Consider the following 8,617-nt stretch of genomic DNA (forward strand, 5'->3'; position numbering starts at 1 on the left):
TGACAGTTTTTTTACAAAAAATAAAACTCTAAAAAAAAACAATTCTAATACTTGGTAAAAATTTACTTTCAATTTAAATAGCTTTTCAAAAATTAAAAATATTGGCTTCAAACTTATTTTATTTCACAGAAAATATTGTTTTCGATATTCAGTAATTTGTATATAAAAATCCAACAGTCCGTTTTTTCATAAAAAAAAATCTACATAAAATAGTACGCAAATTTGGTAAAAATTAGTACGAGTACATATAGACAAACTTAGAAGCAAGACAAATCGACAGACGGGATGGAAAGTTATCAGTGTGGGTCGCATCCCAGCCTCTTTTCTCAGTGTAGAATAGATGAATCTCAACTCGATTCAGGTATATAAAGAATTGAGGCGTGCTTCAAGACGAACAAACCCCCTTTCTAAAGAGACTAGTATGCTCTTCAAAAAACATTCCTGGTATGAACTCATTCACGCTGGCACTGGACTCGATCAATTCACGCAAAAGCTGCAATTGTTAAATGAACTTTGTTTTATAGAATCTCAATTTTCAGATGTTATCTTACCATTTCTTCTTCAGACTCATTCACGCTGGCATTAGACTCGATCATTTTATTAGTTTTAGTTACTTTTTCTTATTAAGTTAATTTTTTGACTTTTGATTTTCACAAAACTTTCTTCTTATTTGTGTGTTTTTTTTTATTATTATTTTGACAGATCTTCTTTTAGTTGTACCAATTTTTAAATACAAAAATCTGGCCGCTGCGGATCGTTATGCTGGGAATTTCTCACTTTACTATCTATGAAATGCGAACAAAACGCACGTAATGACTAAAAATTAAAATCAAATTTTATAAATGATGAAATAGTTTGATTTTAAAACAGATTTTCGTTAACGATATTTTTAGTCGAAAACCAATTTTTACCAACTTCTTGTAATGTTTTTTTTTAGGTTTAAATATTTTCTAAATAAGACTGCTGATTCGATTTTTCTCAAAAATTTACCAGATATCAAAAACGTTATGCTTTTTGCGTACAATTAGTTTGGAGATAAAATGATTTTTTGTTCGTAAAATATTCGAGGTGACGATTATTTTTCAGATATTTTTGGTTAACCACCAACTCAATTTTTGACAGTAATTTCCACATCTTTCTGCCTTATTATCTGTGTAACATAATTTACTTGTAGTCGGTATCTCCACTAATTCTTGATATATAGACGACAAAAAAGCACACACACTCTTATAAAATTGTATTTAGAAATTTTATTTTTTTAATATTTTTTAATATAAGCTTTTTTTTATTGCCTTAAGTTTAATATATACTCGTACATTAATTGATACCTATTACATTTAATTTTCATTTAGAGTTTACTTAACATAAAATTACATCTTACATTACATACATATATACTTTTAAGTTAAAATTGAATTGCAATTAAAATATAAAAAATTAAAGTTTAGCAAAAGAATTGAAATCAAAAAGTTTATTATGTCGGTCGAATATTGGCATAAGCCTCGCCCAGGGCTGCCCAGCCCATGTATCTCTATTTTTGGCCAGGTTGTACCAATTTGTTGTTAAATAGGATAAATTGTCACTCCATCTTCTATTGGGTCGTCTTTCTGGTCTCTTGTTATCTGGTTTCCATTTCGTCGTCAGTTTTGATCCGGAAGTCTAGATAAATCATCTTTGATCCGGAAGTCAAGATAAATGTCCTGCCCAACTCCACTTCAGTCTTCTTGTTCTATTTATGGCGTCTATAATTCCAGTTCTTGTGCGGATATCTATCTCGCGGTCGTATGTTTAGAATTTTACTTTCCATTTTGGTTTGGCATATTCTAAGCTGGTCAAGTGTTTTTGCAGTCAAACTCATTGTTTGTAGTCCATAAGTTAAAATCCGCAGAAGAGCAGAGTCGAAGATATTTTTCCTTGTGTCTGCACTTTGGTCCAATTGTAAGATTTATTTCAGGCTCCAGAATTGTCTCCAGCTGTTCGTGATGCGTCTGTTTATTTCTTTATTTTCTTGGTCTTTGAATGATTTTATTTGTCCCAAATATATATAATCTTCTACGTACTCGATTTTTTCTCTGTCCAAAGTTATATCATCTTTAGTGCGATTTGTCATGACTTTAGTATTTGATTTGTTTATTTGTAGTCCATAATTTCTGCACAAGATAGTTAGTTCCATCAACATTTTTTGAATATGCAAAGATTTTGTAGAAATGCAAATCTTAAATTGTTAAGGACCTGTCCTTAGACGTTAGGGACCTTGAAATGTCAACATTTTCAGTTTTTTAGTTTTAGTTTAAATCTAAAAAACACACAATATTTCTATGGGAAATTAAAAAAGTTTAAAGTGTTACATTCTATTAAGGTCGAAAAAAATTATGTTTGTACACTTATTTATTATTATAAAACAGATTTTGTTCAAATGGTTATTTTTTTGAGTTCAATTTAGCTTTTCACAATTTCAGAACACCTATAATGCAACAAGATATCACGGTTAAGCCAGTATTTGTTTCCCAAACACAGAAATACAACGTAAAGACAAAAAATTGCATTTTCAAGATTTTCGTTTTGTTGAAACAGAAGAAATTACTTATTATACAATCCACATGAATAAAAAATCAAATGGAAAATACGTCAATCTTTTTATTTCTTTTGTTTATCTTCAAAATTACTCAATTCTACATTTTTAATGTTATATAAAATAGGGACTTTCAAGATTTTCTTCTTTACAACCCTTAAATTTATGGATATGACAACTTGACATTCAAAACTGAATCCTTCTAACCCCATGTTGTTTTGAAAACTTTATTCTAAGTGTAAAAAAAACTCTAATAATAGAAACAATAGGAAAACTTCGATAACACAAAATCAATTTATAGAATATTATTCTGCAATCGTAGATTTCTTCATAAATATATAATAAGGTCCAACTGTTGTAACTCCCTCAGTCCCTCAAGAAATCGTAAGTAATTTCTCAGAATGCATATTCTATTGCATTATGTTGGAGTGTTTTTATTGTAAGTGGACTTCAATAATTTTATGACGTAAATATCACAAGAGTTCCTTCTACGCACACACAATACCTTAATAGTTCGACCGATTGTATAGAAGTGGATTTAGTTTTTATGCTATTTGCGGTAAGAGTAATCGAAAATATTCAATAAATTGTGCGAATAATTTGTTTGTTGGACAAATATGATATCGACCAATGGCCATAGAGAGGAACTTTTTGAAAATGTATATTTCTTTACAGAAAAAAAAGTTAGGGTAGTAGCTATGAAGTTCAAGGACTTCTATACCATGTGATTGTTTGAACAGACAACAAAGAATATTGTAAATGTTCCTTAAGGCAAGGTGTTCTAAAACTTTCTCTTATCTCCAAAATATATAATATCATTAATATTTTATTGAAACTCATATCATTAAAAGTTTAAATGGATAACTTGTAGAGTGAATGTGTATTTGTTTTACTCTTTAGTAAATTTTCAATAAAATTAAGTCCTTTTTTCCTGGTTTTAGTGAAATTGAAATTTCTTAATTCTGTTCTCTATGTACATATTTATTTATGTATTATATTTCGCTTACTGCTTAATGCTTTTCCTGTAAACTTGTTACAACTAATTTTCAAGCTCTTCCTTTTTTTCCTAATTCTGGAAATATTTATGGCATAAAAATGGTACCAACACTTATTAATTGAGTGCTTATTATTGAACAAACTAAGCGGATTCAAATTGAATTTTTTCAAACATCTCACTTGGCAACACGGTTTTCACACAACTTAGTAATTTTCTCAAAATTCGGGAAATTCAAAAAAAACGAATGTATACAACCTCAGTTGATGCAAACACATTTCTAAAACCTTTGCAGAAGAGTACGGACACAAAAATCAAATTTTTGATAATTCTTGAAACAGAAATAATTATATACTTTACTATTCTTAAGAACTGCATAAAAATTTGTTATTTATATAAAATTTATTTATTGAGGAATATTTAATTCAGTTGGGCTTGAGGGATGTAAAGGACGAATTTGGACAAACTGAAAAAAATTAATTATACACTTATATTATACACAAAATTAAAATCAAACAAATCTATGAATATGAAAACTCACTTTTTGGCACCTTGTCTTTTCCTTATTCCATTTTAAGCATTTAGAAGTTCGTTGAACTTGAGCATCAACAGAAATTGTTATAAATATGGAAAAGATTAGAAAGAAAATCATTAATCTCAAATTAAATTTTCGTCTAACGAATTGTTTAATAAGAAGGTGAAGAAATTACTGACTAAGTTTATTTGAAATAATGTTTTGGTTAGTATGAACCTAGAAAGTGATGTGGAGAGATAGCGTAGCTAATTATAACAAAATACATTCTTTTTTGATAAGCTGGCGTTAGTGCCAAGCCAAGAAAATTTCGTCAAACAATTAGAACATGAAACAAATATACATTCGATATGGCACATCTAGACAAACATACATACATAAAGAGCCGAATTCGGGACCGCATTTAGTTTCTTGCAAAAGACCAATACTTCCACTTTTATACAAAAAGTTGAAATTTATCAGTTTTAAGGTACATATATACATATGTACTGTCTGTTATTTCATTTGATGGTCATGGGCATCATGATGACATTTAAAGATTCGCTAAAACCTGCGGTTCCCAATCTTTTTAAACCGCGGAGCAATTTTTGCGTGAGAAATTTCCCGCGGAGCACTTCGTGTGCATATGCTATTTTTCACAATTACATGTATCAAATTAAATACGATTTTTTTTTAAATTTCGTTTGTTTTATTGAATTCATTAAGCAGTTTCTACAACGAAAAACACAAGAACAACTGAATAAGGAATGACACAATTATATTAAAAGCATTATAATAATATGGAGTTTCTTTTTAGTGTGTCTGCTTATTTTTGCATAAAGCTGAAATATCTGATTGAAAATGGGACAACCGTATATCAGGCTCTGCATCGAGACGGAATCTATATTTTGTTTTGGTTCCAACATATGGAGAGAACCCTGATTCGCACATGTATGCTGTTGCAAATGGCAGAAGAATTATATAAGCTTTCTCTGAAAATAAACTTAACTCGTCTCTCAACATTCTGATAAAGACTTCTTTGTTGCAAAAAGTTCTATTATCGAACAATCTGATGCCGGGTCAATCAAGAACTCAAACTGCAGCTCTTATTTCTGAAAGCCAAGTCAGTGTTTTTCCGCGAGAAAGCCACCTTACTTCTGCGTGAAGAAGTAAAGATGTATGAATACTTTAAAAAGCCTTGTATTCTTTGGCCGTGATTAAATAAAGTTAATTATTTTTACGCTTTCGTCCAACACCTCTTTAAGGGAGACCGGTATTTTTTTATTGCGAGGGCATGGCGATGTAGAACCCAATGTCTACTGGTGCATCCTTTAACAATTTTTCCATTTATGGCCTTGGCACCGTCCGTACATACTTCCACACAGTTAACCCATGGTATGTCATTTACAATTAAAAAATTGTCAATCATATTAAACATTTCAGCACCAGTTGTAGTAGTTGGCAACGGCTTGCAGAAGAGCAGATCTTCTTGAACTGTAGATATTGGTAGCGCACAAATACTATTAAAATGCCAACCCTACAACTTTCGTTGATTCGTCAATTGGCAGCGCAAATAATTTGACGTCTCATTTTTTCTGGAAACATTGCACTGTTCGTCAACACTTTGATGCAAATTACGCATTGAGGTTTGTTGTCACTTGCCTCAGAAATCCAAAATTCAAATATGATTAGTGGTACTTTCTTTTAACATATTAGTTTGAATATTTTAAAATGTTAGTTTATAAATCTACATGATTTTTTTCTCTTTTGAAACTGAAATTATTTTGTGTAAATCCCAAGGAAATTAACTTAAACACCACAACAATTCGTTTTTTAACTACATACTACAGTCCAAGAAAAAATAGATAAGAAACGGTCAGCGATAAAGACAAACTTATTTGTTCCAAAACATCGCAGGATGTTTTTAACTTCCCATAGGAAGTTATTGTAATGGGTCCGATTTGTCAAATTAAAAATGTTGACATTTCTCGACGTTATAAGGTCCCTAGAGTCGAAATAAAAGATTTTTAGAAAGATGTCTGTTCGTGCGTGTGTACGTACGTTCGTACGTCCGTACGTTCCCGACGTTTTTTTCGTTGTCCATAGCTCAAGAACCAGAAGAGATATCGATTTCAAATTTTGTTGTACAGATTATAAGGCAGAAAGATGCAGAAAGGGCTCTCTAGAAAATTGCGTGTGGTTTTTTTACCATAGCAGTTTGAAAAAAGGTGAAAATTTTGGTTAATCCTAAATATCTTACGAACCAAAAACGCTAGAGACTTAAATTAAATTTTATATAATAAATTGTAACGTGATATCAAAGAAGTATATTTTTTGAAAAAACCCCATTTAAAATCAAAAAAACAAAATTTGTCACCTCCAAAATTTTAAGACTAAAATATGATTTCATCTCCAAAACACTTTTGTGCAACGAAGAATAATGTTTTTGACATCTGATAAAATTTTGAGAAAAAACGAATTAACAGTTTTTTTTATAAAATATAAAAATCCAAAAAAAAACATTACTCAAAATTATCTCATAAGGAATAAATATCAATAAGAAAAATCGAATTGACAGTTTACTTACAAAAAATAAAAACCTAAAAAAAAATGTATAAAAGTTGGTAAAAATTGAATTTCGACTCAAATATCTTTTCAAAACTTTGAGATATTGGCTTTAATTTACTTTTATCTGTCAAAAAATATTGTTGCCAACATTCAGTAATATTTTGAGAAAAATCGAATTGACAGTTTTTTACAAAAAATTAAAAACCGGACAAAAATTAAAAAAAATTGTTAAAAAATGATTTTCCACTCAAATATCTTTTCAAAAGTTTGAGAAAATAGCTTCGTATTAATGTTAACTTATAAGAAATATTGTTTTCAACACTAGGACAAAGTTTGAGAAAAATCGAATAGACAGTTTTTGTACAAAAAAATTGAAAACCTACAAAAAAATTAACAAAAGTTGGTAAAAACAACTCAAATAGCTTTTCAAGAATTAAAAATATTGGCTTCAAACTTTTTTTTTCACAGAAAATATTGTTTTCGATATTCAGTAATTTTATATAAAAATCCAACAATACGTTTTTTTATAAAAAAAAATAAAATCTACAAAAAATAGTACGCAAATTTGGTAAAAATTGATACGAGTACACATATAGACAAACTTTTAAGCAAGACAAATCAACAGACGGGATGAGAAGTTATCAGTGTGGGCCGCATCCTAGCCTCTTTTTTTATTTTAGAGTTATTTTGGAAAATTTAGAGAGATGAAGGAAAATGCCACCAAGCTTTAAAAAATAAATATTTTTGTTTGCTTTTCTTATAATTCAATCCCAATTGAAAATTGAAAAAGATGCAACTCTTCAAAAAATACTAAAAGTGTCTGAAAAAGTGTGTCACTTAAACATGGAGTTTAAAATAATTGACTTTAAAATGTATGGAGATAATTAAGGCAGAGGAAATATTTTACTTTATGTTTTAGTACCTGACAAATTCCTATTACACCATTTTATAATAAAGACTCATCCTCTTAAAAAATTTAATAACTGATATTCATCATTTTCTCATAAAATAATTATTATTTTTCATTCAACTAAATAATGTCTCTCAAATTGTAAACTTTACTTTTATAGGCCTTCTCATAAATATTATTTATTTAAAATATCAAGTACATAAAGTTATATTCACAAGCAGATGAATTAAGTTACACATAAATAAACCTTCGCATCATCAGTTGTTTAGTAATTTTTCCTCAATTAAAATTTAATTTGAAGCCACATAATTTAACTTGATGTTGAAAGGGTTAAGGCTGAACGGTAAACGGTAAACGGTGAACGGTGTTATTTCAAAATTAAATTTTTGAATAATATATTTGGCAAACAAAAAATTCTATATTTACATCAAACTGTATATATAATTCACTCTACCTTAATACCTTATAGTACCTTTATAGAGAGACCAGATTCAATTACATGAAAGACCAACAAACTTTAACATCGAATTAAATATTATGAGGGCTATTATTGAATTAGCAGTATGGTGTAATATTTGCGAGCTTGTCTACTCACTGTGCGATAAATTTAAGTTGAATTAGAATCAATGGAAAAATCATCGAACTTTGGTTTTTTCCTTCTCCATTGCTTGGTACTATTTGTTTATATAAATTTGGCTTCCTAGATGATATTCGAGTTGAGAATTAGTGCACATTTATTATTGTTCTTTATGATTTGTGTACTTACATAATTTTATTTAGTTTAAAAGTTATATAGATTAGGGAGTTTATTTTAGGATCTGAGAACAATAATAGCTTGTGTATGGCTAATTAACGAATCGCGGATTCGTATATGAAAAAAAGCGAACGCCAACCCCTGAGGGGCTGGCCCAACGGTTCGACTTACGGAATAAATAAACGGTTATTAAATTTGACAATATATTTATTTAACGACTAATCAGGTCCGGGCTCACAATTGAACTGATTAACTTAAAACTAATTCCCTAAAATAACACCTAACGGCGTGCATCGATGATTGCTGCG

At 29.5% G+C, this 8,617-nt stretch overlaps 1 long non-coding RNA gene across 1 annotated transcript; it reads right to left on the reverse strand.

The window, feature by feature from the left end:
• Positions 1-3,966: 3,966 nt before the first annotated feature.
• LOC129946718 (uncharacterized) lies at positions 3,967-8,403 on the reverse strand. The gene is made up of 4 exons (XR_008781634.1): positions 8,322-8,403; positions 8,151-8,255; positions 4,108-4,163; positions 3,967-4,032 (listed from the first exon to the last, which is right to left on the reverse strand). It is a non-coding gene; the product is annotated as an uncharacterized LOC129946718 (long non-coding RNA).
• Positions 8,404-8,617: the final 214 nt, after the last annotated feature.

The sequence above is a fragment of the Eupeodes corollae genome, chromosome 2 (assembly GCF_945859685.1).
Source record: "Eupeodes corollae chromosome 2, idEupCoro1.1, whole genome shotgun sequence".
NCBI lineage: Eukaryota > Metazoa > Arthropoda > Insecta > Diptera > Syrphidae > Eupeodes > Eupeodes corollae.